This window comes from Callorhinchus milii, unplaced genomic scaffold (genome assembly GCF_018977255.1).
Source record: "Callorhinchus milii isolate IMCB2004 unplaced genomic scaffold, IMCB_Cmil_1.0 Scaffold5, whole genome shotgun sequence".
In the NCBI taxonomy this organism is placed as follows: Eukaryota; Metazoa; Chordata; class Chondrichthyes; order Chimaeriformes; family Callorhinchidae; genus Callorhinchus; species Callorhinchus milii.
Genome location: NW_024704746.1, coordinates 33463421 through 33478712, shown reverse-complemented (window position 1 = coordinate 33478712; position 15292 = coordinate 33463421). Strand labels below are relative to the sequence as shown.

At 38.1% G+C, this 15292-nt stretch overlaps 1 long non-coding RNA gene across 4 annotated transcripts in view; it reads left to right on the top strand.

Moving 5' to 3' along the window:
- LOC103179833 overlaps positions 1–15292 on the top strand; it is a 65713-nt gene that overhangs the window by 35137 nt on the left and 15284 nt on the right. The window contains exon 3 of one of the 4 annotated variants that reach the window (XR_488034.2): positions 5771–5945. The exons of the other annotated variants lie outside the window; for them this stretch is intronic. This is a non-coding gene — a long non-coding RNA (uncharacterized LOC103179833). Of the gene's footprint in view, positions 1–5770; positions 5946–15292 lie in introns of those variants that run through there. 4 annotated transcript variants of the gene reach the window in all.

Here is a 15292-nt window from a genome sequence, read left to right as displayed (position 1 = left end):
AAGTGTTATATTCGTAGGAATATAATTATCATTAAATTCAATATAGCACTTTTTACAACGGGAGGCTATCTTAAAGCACTTCACAGACGTAAAGTGTAGTCACGGTCTATTTTGTGTATACTTTAGATCCTTCAGTGTTTGATAAGGCTGGTACAATCAGACTAAAGTAATGTATATGTTAAGCAAAGTTATCATTGATTTCTGAAGCACTTATACAAGTTACTACAGTTACTTTCTTACATTGCTATTCCAATTATCTGACCAGTTCAATTGCATTACTGTGATAGGGAAATCAAACTGCAATGAGTTAAAATCAGTATATGCAAAGAATGAAAGACTGCAAATACAGTATGTCTGTTCAGATTAATTGAATTTTAAACATTGTTCAGCAGAGAGCCATGAACAAATAGACAGCAAGATGATGGATTAAATATTTTGTTTAACAGTATCTATTGAACTATTTGCTCATGGCTCTCTGACTGGATCCTTTCTCATTTCACTCTATATGGCTTTTTTTCCGCTGCCCCCTCCCCTTTCACAACAGGTGTTGCTATACAAAGCCATAAGCAACAGACAGGATTGAATCCTGATCCATAATAATAATCCTTGCATTTGATATTGTGCCTTATCACATTTTCGGGAGTCTCAAAGCGCTTCACAGAATATACTGTAAATTGAATTGACTGTATATTATGTGGGCGAAACACAGCAGCCAATTGAACACAGCAGCGTCCCACAAACAGACGTGGATTGAATGACCAAAAAGAGAGGGTAGGAGAGCAGCCGGGTCTTGAGGGGTGCCCTGAACAAGGCAAGGAGCGAGGCAAAGGAAATGTGGGATGGAGTTCCAGAGAGGCTAAAGGCCTGACCTCTGATGGTGGGGACATGGAGGCGCATAGGTTGATAAGGGGTTAGCAGGTTGGAGAGGTAGGAGGGGGGCAAGGCCATGGAGGACCTTGAAGGTGAGGATGAAGATTTTGAACTTAATCCTCTTGAGGGATGTGGAGCCGGTCAAGGGTGGATATGATGGGGTTACGGAGCCTGGTGCTGGAGAGGACACAAACTGCGGAGTTGTGGAAGGAAGAGTTGGGAAGCCCGACAAGTCAAGGCATTGGCATAGTCGAGCCTGGATGTACACGAAGGTATGTATGAGGGTTTTGGGAGCCTGTGGGGTGAAGCAGTGGCAGACTCAGGCAATGTTGGGGAGGTGGGTTAAGGCAGAGTGGGTCATGGCACGGATGTGGGGGAGAAAAGATTGTTGAGGTTTGAACAAGACACCTAGGTTCCTGACCTGCTTAGTGAGGTGAAGCGTGCATCTGTGGATGCTGATGCTGCCAGTGCCTGAGGTGCAGAGGCGCTGGCACGAGCCAATCAGGAGAGCCTCGTTCTTGCTGACGTTCAACTGTAGAAAATTTGCTCTCATCCAGGACTTGATGTCTGACAGGCAGTCTGTCAGGACAGCAGTGCTCCTGGAGTCGAGGGTGGAGGTAGAGAGATAGAGTTGGGTATCATCTGCATGCATGTGGAAGTTGACCCCACTTCTGCAGATGGTGTCACCAAGAGGAGAGGACCAAGTACCAAGGGCAGATCCCTGAGGAACACCTCACGAGACAGTGTGGGGGCTAGAGTAGAAACAGTTTGGGTAGACAAAGTGGAGCTGATGTGAGAGATAGGATCTGAACTATTCAAGGACAGAATCTTGAAGGTTAAGCTGAGAGGAGAGGCAGTGGAGGAGGATAGCGTGTCGAAGGCAGCAGAGAGGTCGAGGAGGATAAGGAGACAGAGGGAGCCCTGGTCACGGATGAACAAAATGGCATTTGTCACCTTGACCAGGGGTGCTTCTGTACTGTGGGCAGCACAGAAACCTGATTGGAGGGTTTTGTAAAGGGAGTGGCAGAAGAGGAAGGAGTGAAGCTGGGAAGCAACAACTCTTTCAAGGAACTAGGAAAGGGAGGTTGGAGTGGCAGTTAATGATCAGGGATGGGTCCAGGGGGGTTTTTTTTTAGGATAGAGGTGATGACAGGTGATTTTTTAGGTGGGTGGAAATGATGCCAGTTGATAGGGACAGGTTGACGAGGTCTGAGTAGAGGGACAAAGAGGTGGAGCTGGGAGATAAGGAGAGGGGTAGGGATGAGGTTGAGGGAACAGGTGGTGAGCTTCAAAGCAGCCCAAGATCTTAGTCTATCTGAAGGGTTCTATGCAAGTGTAAGTTGTCGCTCTATTATATGCTTTGGACCAATACGTTTCTAAGAATTCAAAAAAGATCAACTTGATTTTGTGGTGCTATCACAGAAAATCAATCTCTTTATATGTTAAATCACTGTCAGTGAGATGAACATCAAAATGAACCCAGAAGAAGTAATTTACTTCAAATATTTATCATCTGTGAAAACCACTTAAAAATGTCTTTTAATAAATATTTGTTTGGAGTTAAACCAAGTGAAGAGTATAAAGCTTTATCCAATTAACCATTATAATACACATTAGCTTGTGGTATGTATTTTATTATTGAGACAAAAGATGGGATCAAATTTATTGTTAAGAACAGCTACAAGTTGAACAGCATATATGATTCGATGCCCTTGAGGTTCACAGATATTCAGATACATTTTGCAAGCAGGAGGCTGCCAGGAGTTTGCTTGGGAACACTTCTATTATAAACGCAATTGCTCCTTCCAGAATCAGTTATTTCAGTGAGAAGACAGTGTTTATTTGCCACTTTGGAAGCATTATGTTATCCATGCAGGCCGTTTAAATCATACTTCGCTTATGAAAGCTATTCAGATACAGCGCATTACATTTTTGTACCTTAACGTTAACCTGAGTACTTTTGTGGTAAGTTGTAATAATAATAATCCTTGCATTTGATATAGGGCCTTATCATGTCTTTGAGATGATGGAGTCCTGTAGCTCAGTGGTTAGAGCACTTGCTTTGCAAGCGAGAGACCTGAGTTCAATTCCAGGCAGAGGGCGAAACCTTGGGCAAGTTTCCTTACTCCACACAGAGCCTAATAATAATCCCTCCAAAACCAAAAACAATAATAAAATTGGTCATTTTCAATCCATGACTGTTTGTGGGACATTGCTGTGCGCAATTGGCTGCCGCATTCGCCCGCAAATATACAGTCAATTCACTTTACAGTGTGTTCTGTGAAGCGCTTTGGGACATCCTCCCGATGTGTAAAGCGCTATATCAAATGCAAGGATTATTATTATTATTATTATTATTATTATAGATGTCTCAAAGTGCTTCACAGAAATATACTGTAAAGTGTATATTTTCTGGAAGAAAGTTATTGGAACGGGACAATGTATGAAAATAAAATTTCAGCAGTACAGTGGAAATGCTAAAAGCTTGGTGAAAAAGGATATAAACGATTCCTTTATTTTTCACAATACTTCAACAGGACAAAGAGAATTTTATGTATATAAATAATATCTGAGTACACGTCTACACTGCTTCAAATAACAGTGTATATTTTCAGAGTAAAACATATAATGAGATTTTTTGAGTAAAATGCATTTTCATATGAACAGCTCTCATTTATGTTATGATACTGCTGTAACCATGGCTACAATAATTAAGGACCATTCATAGAGATTTCAAAGAATTGCCCGTATTGTCGCAATGGACTTTATGTACCTGTGGTACATAAAATGGATCATTTTCATGCAGTCTTCCCACCCCCATGTATTGCATCCTTTTCATTTATGAAAGGCTGCAATAAATATTGTTTGTACTGAGCTCAGTTCCCGATCCTGTATACAGCACAGTTAAGAGAGCTTGTTCCCAAATGAGAAGCTGGAATATGAAATTTGTGGACTGAAAGAGACTGTTGACGCTATTTTATCCTTGCACTCCCTGAACGAAAGAACTTTGACCCTTTTATGCAAGTTTGGTCTCTTTCCCCTTCACACTATCAATCTCCAGCATGACAGCTGCTGACATCTATTCTGAGGAGTATCCTTGACAGTGAGGAACACTTCAAAAGAAATGAGATGACTTTGTTTGCTCTGACAAAGTTATCGAGCTGCACAGAGAGGCACTTTGATTACATTCTGTAATGGTCAGCCAAGCAGAAAAAAGCCTGAGAGGGTTGATGGAAACTGTAATGAGCATGATTGGTAATGGAAGAACCACCTTAGATCCAATCTTGAGAGTGAGTACTGTATTGAACAATATTCACCGATGTTTCAGCAAAATAAATACCGCAACAAATACCAGAAAAGGTGCCTTATCCTGGGTTTCAGGAGGTCTTCTGTGCTTTCATAAGTAATAATAATAATCCTAGCATTTATATAGCGCCTTTCCCATGGGGCAACGTCTCGGAGCGCTTAACAGTGGCCGAGCCTGACACCGAGCTGGGGGGATGGAGGTGGTGCAAGTGTAGTAACTGTATTTTGTAAGCAAGTAGGGGGACATTTATTTGAATGCAGCCCAGATTGATGGGGTTAAAAAAAAAGTTGTCTTTTTTCATACTAGTTTCGAGGGTATAAAGTGGCTTCAGGCAGTCTCCGGTTGTCTCTTTAATGGAGTTGTCCTCAGAATGGAGCTGTCTGTAATGTGACATATCAGTGGTAAATTGGCAATCTCACTCAAGGGAGCAGCACAAGGGTGGAGTTGAAAAAAACTAACATCAAAGCTGCAAGTTTTGTTTCTACTTGCTGCTAATACTCACTGTTAAGCTTATACATTTAAACTAATACAATTTTGGCAAAATACCAGAGATTGACCAGTGAAACTTCAAATCAGTAAGAGTGTCTTCACGAGAAAAAGAGCAAACAGAAATAGGAAAATGTCGCAAATTCAATAATTAAGGCACTTCCCAAAATCCCCTCATTTGTTTGCAAATCTTGTCATTTCCCTCACTGATCCATTCCCTTGGTCAGAAACCCATGAAAGTGTCGACTCAACTGATGTTTCACCTCTGGGTCAGAAGCGAGTTCACATTTGGTACTTTGAGCAAATAGCCTAGGCCAACACTCCTGCAGAGAAATGGGGATGTGCTAAGATGCCTGAGCTGTTGTATGAATAGCACATTAAACTGAGCTCCCAGACATCAGCCTTTTCATCTTATGGCACTATTTGAAAAGAGATGGGTGTTTCTCCAAGTATCCTGGCCAGATAAAATTGGTCATTCACTTCAAGGTTGCTGTGCGCAAATTGGCTGCCGTGTTGGAATATACAGTCACTGCATTTTACAGAAATTATAGGCATTATATCAAATGCAATGATTTTTATTAGTGTCTGAAAACAGGAGACTGCTTCATTATTTTGTATGTATGTGTGTGTGTGTGTGTAGGAGGAGAGGAAGAGGAAAAGGAAATTTATTTTTAAACTACGCTCAAAATCCTCAGTGGGACCCATTTTCTCTTTCAGCCTCATTTCAAAGTTTCACCACCGCCCTGCCCCCCACCCTTTCATTGTAAACAGATGCAAAATTAAAATTCTTCATTTCAATCCTAAAACCTGCTGCTGCGCAATTAATTCATTTCGGTTCAAAAAAATAATTGCAATAGAACAGTTTCCTTCTGATTTGTGAACTGGGATGCTCTCTGTGTTTCTTGTAGCGTAAATGACCAAAAATTATAAATAATGATAAATAATGAAGAATAAACCAGTGCAAAGAAAGAAAGTGGCAATTCATGCTGGCTACAGTCTGCTTTTGTTGTGCTGATGATGTAATCGTGTCACCAGCGTGTCAGTATTAATAAGATCGCTTTCCATTGAAACGAACAACTGCGGAACTCATTAAAATTTATATTCCAGCCGGCCCACGTGAAGATCCACAGAACAGTAACCTACAGAAAATGATGGTAAAGCCCGATTCAAAAACCAAGATCAAAACACTACCTTCCTGATAGATGGAGAGTGAGCTGCAGAAAGTTCAGTGAAGCTACCAAAATAAGGAATCCACTTTATTTTGAGGTCACGGTTGTGAAGATGTACCAAAGGCACACATTCCCTTGTCGCAGTTGCAAATCACTGCTATATAGTCAACATGCTCCTATTGCACCAAAACATTATGGAGTTCAATTTGAACCGTTTATTAATGGGTTTCCTTAATCTAGAATCCGAGCCTTACAAATGGGGACTTTCTACCAGTAACGAAATGCCCGGCACTGTGGGAAGACCAATCTGATCTACTTACGGAGAAGACTTCCAGGGGTCGATGGGAATTCTAATTAGGGAATCGCTTTCTGAAATACTGCAATTTAGTTCCCCCCGCCACCAATGAAGATTAACAGCAAAGAGAACTCTGCAGCATTTAAATGAGTCACCTGGTCAATATCATGTCATCTGTCACTCTAACCTATTGCACTCAGAGTTGTAAAAATATTTAATAGTTTGTCACAGGGCTAATAAATCTTGGCTCCGCGGCTCATTGAAAATATTTAAAGGTGTAAACACATAAATACATTGGAACGTTATGGCTTTCTTGTGAGGCACCTGCACAGGCATGATTACAGGGCAGAAGGTGAACATCACACAACAACAAAATGACATTTTTAGAGCATCTTTGACGTCAGAAAAACATCCCAAGGTGCTGTTCACACAACATGAACATCACATAGTCCCAAATGGTTACATACACTGTAACTTAGTTCAGTAAACTTCTGGCACTATAAATCATCATGAGGGAAGACAGGAAGCTTGATTAAAAAAGCTATTACAGGAATACATACCTAAATAACACATTCATTTGATTTTTGAAAGCACTTCCATGTCTAGGCAGCTTTTTTTTTTGCTTTGTAATGACAAGGGAGGAATGACTGCCAATATCACTAGTAAATTTCAATATATTCCTTGGACTGAAAAGTTTCTGATTGTCTTCTGTTGGGATTTCTGTGTATAATAACTAATGACTTAAAAATGTGGTCAATCAAACCACGACTGTTTGTGGCACACTGCTGTGTGCAATTGGCTGCCTCGTTTTGCCCACCAAATACACAGTCAATCTACTTTACACTATATTCTGTGAAGCAGTCTCAACGACATGCTAAGGCACGCTATCAAAAGCAAGGATTATTATTATTAAATACAGTTGCTTTCACCATTGCTTACAAATTTACATCAGTGTGCAACAAATTACAATGAATAAAGGTATCAAAAATGAAATCTAAGACTACTAGAAGGTACCGAGTAAAACAGAACCATCTTAGGCTGCTCTTTGCAACAGTTTATGTACAATTTGTACGGTTCTGGACTCTTCCTCAGAAAAGTGACTAAACAGAAACAAAATATTCACGAAGATAAAATTCTAATATTTTTCCTTGAAGTCTGAAGACACTTAAAGAAAATCTTCAGGATAGCTTGACATGACAATGTACATTATTCAGCTCTGAATGGTTGCAAACAGTTAATATTTACATTGTTCCATCAGGTCTGAGATCATGTGTTCCCTAAAGTAATTGATCATCACACTTATCCCTATGCTCTTCAATCCCTTTTATGTAGACAGATCCATCTCACTCCCTTTTGACCCAGTGCTGATGTAAGTTTGATTGAAATCTATCATAGTTACCTTCTGCTCAATAGAAGCAATGTTTTTCTTAATCTTTACTCTTCTCTAATTTTTTTTACAGATCCTCTTAGTTTGCAGATGCATTTAATACAGTTTTTCACCAGCAATGCCCTGTTTTTAGCACTTTAAAAGCAAGGATCATAGACCCTCAATCTCACTTCACCACTGCAAAACAAATTTAGTTCCATCGACCAGTCTTAAAACTCAGTCCTTTCAATTCCACACTCCTCCTTGCCATTATTATCTGAACATTCTCATACTTTAGGGTAGTTTTGAAGGTAAAGAGCTCATGTGTGCTCATAAATTCCTACTAATCTTACCAGAAGCCTGAACTAATCAGTTTAAAAACAATTATTACCCATTTTCATTATTATTCAGTTATAGTTTATACACAAGTGAAAAGGTTTATTTCTGTCCAAAAAATATAATACTGTAGCAAAACACTAACTAAAGTTGTCTTGCTATAAAGTAAACCTAAAAATATTAGTGACAATTACTATTTTGAGAAGAAGAAAAAATGTGTTCCTCAACAAAATATAAGTTTTCATAAATTGAAGTAAAGGCTAACCATTGCTCCAGCTTACATTTACGTGTTATTACAGTTATTAAAATAAAGTTTGTTCACTCAATCCACGACTGTTTGTGGGACACTGCTCTACGCAATTGGCTACAGAGTTTCGGCCACAAAATACACAAATTGTGCCTTTCACATAGAATGGACATTTCCAAGCAGTTAGATAGAACCATTTGACTTTAAAATCAGTTCCAGAAGTACCAAACATGCTGTTTTACAATAGTGGGTTTCTCCCTAGTCATAACTAATTGCAGGGTTTTGCTCATTCATATTGATATCCCACAGGCGCTTGTCAAACTGAAGCAATTCCGTGAGCAGGAGAGGCAACAGGTGAAAAATCAAGATGTAAATACAAATTTTTAAAACCGACATTTAGCAGGAGAAATAGGTAGATTGTAAATTTTGAATAAACTACAACTAGTTCACCCAAAAAGTTAAAACAAAAAAAAGAAGCATATCAGTGCCTGAAAATGTTTTTTTCTCCAGATCTCATTTCCTAATTTGATATTTCGTGGCTTGGTCAACAGCTGCAATAAATGTGTTGAATAATGAAGACAAATACTGCTTTGATTGAAACATTAGCATATAAATTCATATTTGTAAAGCTTGAATGGAAATATCCAGAGGAATAAATTGGTAAAGTTGACCTCGTTGGATATATCGTTCAGATGTACACAATGAAAAAATAATTGAGAAGACAAAAAATGATGTGTTCATGTAATGTTTCAGCTTTGATGGGATACAAGAATCAGCAGAGGAGGCTCTTTAAGCAAGTTCTCTCTTCTATATTAGACTGCGTTGCAATAGAAGGAGACTTAAATAAAAATGACTTTGATAAGCAATTGAGAGAACCTTCATTGTTAATTTATTGTGAAGTGCATGTTAGAAAGAACCCGTTGAAATAAAAGTAGCAGAAAATATAAGGATTTGGAAATCTGTTAGAGTAGAAGCCAGTTAAAAAATTTAGAATCGTTTGTTCTCATAATACCCATGCGGGTGGGGAGGGTTATTAATAAAACATCTATAGATCTGTATTAAATAACTCATTGTCAAGGCAAAACTATGCAGCATTATTGTTATCCTATATGTTTGCATCTAAAACCCATTTATCCAGATCATCTTTTATGTAAGATCACAAGATTGGATAAAGTCCCTTCAGCCCAACTGATCTCATCCCTCCAGAATATCCACCCTACTGCAACAAGATTACATTTGTATACATTTACATTTTACATTTACATTACTACCTTCCTCCCATCAGGTTGTTGTTTAAATGAGTACTTGTTTTTTAAAATGCAAAGATCGATAAACCCCCTTCCTTATGTGCAGTTGGTATCATTCTCTGACTGCAGGTTCAGTTAAGTTTAAGACTGGGAAATAAGAAGGATCTATTTTTCAGGAGGGAAACATATGACCTTTCTTTATTATAACAACAACAAAATTACATTTATATAGCGTCACAAGATTGTACTCTTTTGAGTTCTATTTGACTGAAAGAGTCATCCTTTCGCAAAGATTTGCATAGAGAAATCATGGGTCTTTTCAAAATAAAGTTACCAAATTTATTTTCTTTCTTTTAAGGCCTGAGGCTGAACTGTTGGCGTAAACTTGAGCTGCCTTTAGTAGATTTTATATTCAATTGTAAATAAAATTTTTCGTAAACTTAATTTCACCATCAGATACCTTCATACAAAATCCTTGGAACACAAGCTGTAAACTCATTCTAACCTTGTGTACAAGGGCTCAAATCAAAGTTTTCAAGATTATGAAAGTGACTGAAGCTAATCCAGGGAAGTTATTCACTGGGGCCATTGCCAGAAAATACAAGTTCAACATTAAGGAGTTGGGGGATGAAGGGAAATCAGGCAGAATTGTTTTACACAAAGGCTTGTCGAATACTACTCGGGAAGGATACTGAAGTGAATAGTTGCATTGATTGAGAAAGGTTTTGAGGGAATGGGTGAAAAGGCAAGATCAAATAATAAGAGACAGGTCTGTAGCACCCGTGGCCTTTTCTTATAGATATTGTTTCAAACACATCACTTAAAGATAACATAATACCCAGTAATATCTCATAATCTATTGGAGGCAGTATTTATGACATTGAAAGTAAAGTTTTGGATGCTTGGATTACGCATTTACAATTTACAGTAAATCTTGTAACATGCTCCGAGATTATATGATATGGCATTATATCAAATGCAAGGACTGTTGTTATTTAGGCACGAAAATACAGAATTTGATATCACTGGTGATATTATAGCATTGACCAAAAATGCAGTAAACCTCAAATCTGCTCCCAGTAATAACTACTGACTGTTTTCAATCATAATGTTGGCTAAACAATAAACAGTAAACAATTTATTATCAATTTACATTTGGAAAATTAATCCAAGTCCTCAGAGGAGTGGATGAAGACTTTTGGGCTAGACAGTAAAGAATCCTACAATTTATTTTATTACTTTGCATATTTGACCTTTTTTCACTTTCTAACATATGAGCTCAGTAGATAATGATATAAGAAGATCCTATCCGACTGCTTTAGAGTAAGGCGTACTTGGCTACATGCAGAATTAAAGTTAAAAATTAATCAAATTGAATTAAAAATGTTCTTTTCCCTCATTCTTTTATTGTACATTAAGGGGTCAAAACTGAATGTAGGCATCAAGAAGTACAGTTTAGATTGTCAACCTTGCTCAGTCAGTAGAAGGGATTTTATCCCAGTGTCTTGGCCAACAATTCACTGAATAAAATTGGTGACTCACATCATGGTTGTTTGTGGAACATTGTTGTGCACAAATCGGTTACTGCTGTCACTCACTAAATATACAGACACGTCACAATCACAGTGTATCCTGTGAAGTACTTTGAGATGTCTCAACAATATGCTATATCAAATGCAAGGAATATATAATACTAACAATAGTATGTGAATATTAACAATGTAAATACTGCACAGATGCAAAGTAGAAGTAAATAACTCATCACTAAATGGAAGAGCCAAATTCTTTCCACTCTTTTGAGTTGGTCAGTGATATCTTGTGACATCTCAGCTGAAGCATTTGATTTTGTGTCGTTTCTCATTTAGTTCAACCCTTTCTGCTTTGTTCGTAAATACTTTGAGGTTCTGTCCAACTACCCATATTGCTATTTGTATGCTGTACAAAGAGTCATTTTTCTCCTGGTGTCTATCTATAAAATTCTTTACAAAGTGCACAACAACCTTTTAAAAAAAGACCTAATCACAATTCATCTTTCCTCTCCAAAGAGCCCTGACTTATAGTTGGGCAGTTCAACAGGTCTCTTTCTAGTACATTGTTCAAGTGACTATTTATCATATGGGAACTTAGACAGAATCTCTTTGGGATTGGCAATGATGAAGGCATTACAACAGAGTCTGATCCGATTCTCAATCAGGTACACTTACATACATACATTCCAGCATGGACACTGGGTGACAATTGACAACCCTCGGATGAATTTATCCTTCCCTACCCCTGGAGAAAATGCAACCGTAGCTGCCGACTGAGACCAACAAAGAACCATAAAAATTTACAGGACGGTAGAAGGCCATTTTGGCCATCACATCTGTGCTGGTGCATTTAAGAGCAATCCTTTCATTCCCTTGATCTGGCTTTTCCCCTGTAGTTTACTCAGCACATACTCGGCAGTCGGACCTTCTCTGCCTATATGATCTAAATCTACACAGGGCAGCATATTTTCTAGCTGAGCCATCAAGGGATCATCTTCATAAAGGCACATTTGCAAATGTAAAAGATGATCCATTATCTTAAATAATGATAGGACACCCCAGGGATTGTTAGCACACTGCCACGTATGATGAAATAAGATCGATTGAATGAAATGGAGACTTGGAGAAGCTTTCCTGAACGTTTCGATTGAGATTCCTTGTAAATCCGAATTCTTCCTCCAATGGTTTCTTTAGGGAGAAGGAAGGGGTTGTATTTTTACTGCACAATGAGAATTGTTTTTTTGTCTGTTATTTTAGATTATTCGTTGACCTTCAACTGAAAGGGTAGAACAGCTTGCGATGGACTTCACCACATTCTAATGAGTGCTGTCAGTGCTGTGCCAGAAGGAGACACAATCCAATGTGGACAAGTCAAATAATAACAGGCTTCCTTCCTGTTCCTTCTTGGCAGTCCCTTTAATATCCAGTTAAAACTGTAAGGGAGATATCTAATTATTGGCCTGCCAATAATGGTATTTATCACTTCAATATTTATAATACCTTGTTTGTAGAGCGGAAGAATAATACAAAAGCATCTTCTCCTCCCCGAATAAAAGTGGAATCGGTCTTTCATCCATTAAACTAATGGAACATTTTGCTGTCTTATAATGTTCCCTCAAAATGCAAACATTTTCCAAACTGATCCCTCATTCCTGTCTAAAAAGAGGAACTATCTGGGAGTGAGATTGGTGATTAATCTCTTTACATTGCGTTCTGTTGAATTTGGGTTTGAATATAAATCAAATTTAGATGAACATTTGCATAATTATATTATATTTTCATCCCTTTGTCATTTTGTCTCACCCCTTGACACCTCATCACTTCGCTCTGGCGTGTAGTAGGAAATTGTATTGCTGTAGCGGGCAATGCTGGAGCATTCTCATCAAATTGTAAATCAGACAAAAATGCACCCTGTATTGCACTGTCAATCATGGTAAGCTGCATATTATCCTGAGTAATTATAATGAGAGGACCTGTGACAGTAATACTGTTCACAGATGTGACCGAGAAGACAACAATTCACGAGAGACAGACTCAACCAATGCATTTTCTCAAAGCCTCGATAACATCCACTTAATCTTGTGAAACAAAGCAGTGACCTTAAGAGAAAGGAGATCTTTTAGACGATTAGATTGACGTGAAAGGACGCAATGTTCCTTTGCAGATGAGTTGCGTTCCTTTAGAAGATAGTTTCTCAGGAACCTCCAATAATTTGGTGGCATTAAGACACTGGTTGTGTGTAGAACTGCATCAGGTACCTTAAACGTTTGAACCTGAGTTAGCTACCCTTGGATAAGAGAGTAATAGAGCTATTCTTGGCCTCTGCACCTTTAGGTTACAGGAAAAATAGCCAGGGTTCATACTCCTGAAAAAAGACACTCTTTGCACCTTTCCATAATGACATCCATTCTAGGTAGAGTGTAGGGTAGTGTTGATGACAACCCTCCAGCATTGCCCGCTACAGCAATACAATCTCCTACCACTTTCAGGGTATTCCCTGATGTTGCTCTGAAAGTTATTGCAAGGAGGTAATGGAGAGCGATCTGTGTACTGTCCCTTCATTCTCAGTAGGATAAGTCTCTAACCTTCTCCACAGAGACATCAAAGCAGGAATCAATGAGTGAAAGAAACAGTGGCAAAATTATTGTTCTCTCTCTCAAACCCAAGGCAAATCCAGTTGCAGCTCCCAACATTTTGCCACACTGTGAATAAATGAATGACAAAACTGCAATTTTAGAGGGAACCACAAAGCTGTTGGGTTCCATAATTCAGCTCATTACAAATAGAAAGAACTTAAAGTTTTGAGCATTTTATCGGGCTAAAACTTTGCAAAGTGATGCCAACTGTTTAAAATCATAAGAGTCAAAACTATTGCNTTTTTTTTGCCAGATTCGTAATTGATCCCGTCTCTCATCTTTCTTCACGCAGAAAGGATAATTTTAGCTCTGTTTTGGCTCTCCAGTATACTGTGGTGAAATCTGATCACCCAATGCACAAAATTTTCCTTCTACTCGGGAGATCAGAAAATAGCAGTCAGTTGTAAAGATGGAAGCATCACATAGTCTGTGTACAATTCTCTCGGAATTGGAAGCAATCCAAGTTAAATTTTGCAGCTTATCAGATACTGTAAATTACATAGATTTGCACTGATACTTATCCCTGAGAAAGTTAAACAAGTCAGATCACTACAAAGCAAAGTTTAATTATGAGTTGGGTTGTTTTTTGTGGCCAAATGTCAGGTCTGAGTATCAGTGCCCTAATGACACAATTACTGTGGTTTATTTGGTGCTATTGATAAAGACCATAATTATAGGGTTTACGAAATGATGCTATATAAATGAATTCAAACATATGTAGGTCATCAGGCATTTAGTGTCCAATGCAATGTGATTTTTGTGCCTGATTAAAGTACATAAAAATAAATTAACTCATAGCTCCAACAGGTCCAGAAAAAATCCTGTCTCCTTAGGTTTATTGGTTTGGTTTACTGGTTTAGTTTACTTACAATTCATGCATTCTAAAGCTGCTATAATGCCAGTGCCTCTATTATATCACAGTTTGACAAAAACAGCAACGCGAGTCATTAGATTGGAGCTATGCTGCTGGCTCTGCTGATAGCATATGATAGACCTCTGTAGGCTTAATATTTCAACATGCTCTAAGCTGTTAAGAATATTTATTTTAAGTTTTAAGATTCTGCAGAATTGTGCAACATTCTTAAAGTTAGTCTTAATTTGAAAGCTATTTTTAAGAGCTATAGATCTTAAAAAGAACCAGCTTGCAAACTAAGATTGCCATTTTCCACAATTCTGCAGAATCAAAATGGTCTCCACTGGTGGAATTTCAGGCCTCACATTAACCTTTTCTTTGCAGAAAATTAAGACTAACCTTTGCTTGCACTTTTTCTGGCTATTTATTCCACATGCACTACATTGTATGGTGAAATTGTGTAAAGCACTTTGAGACATTATGATAACAATAATAAAGCACTATATCAAATGCAAGGAATATTATAATATTTTTATTGTGGAAACAGGAGCAAGTTTAGGAAAACTGGTATTTGAAAACCGAAAGTATATTGTTTTGCACTAGCATTGGCTAATTTCGACGCGCAGCTCAAAAGGGTTTTTCTCATTGTGGACCGAAATGGTATTACCCTACTTTACCGACTTCATTGGGAAGAATCTAGCTCCCTCCCAGTGAAGTCTGATCTATTTTAGATATACAAGGGGATTGCAACAGCCTTCCTTAGAGAAGAATGGGCTCTTCCATTTCTACTGGGTTTCTCCATTTCTTCCACTGTAATTGATTTTCCTCAAATATAATGAAAAGCAATGTAAAGCAACACATACATTTACACTTAAAGCTTCTTAAAAAAATAAAAAGTTAGATGCTCCTTCCAGCTAAATTATGATCCAATTATATATATATGTGGTGTTT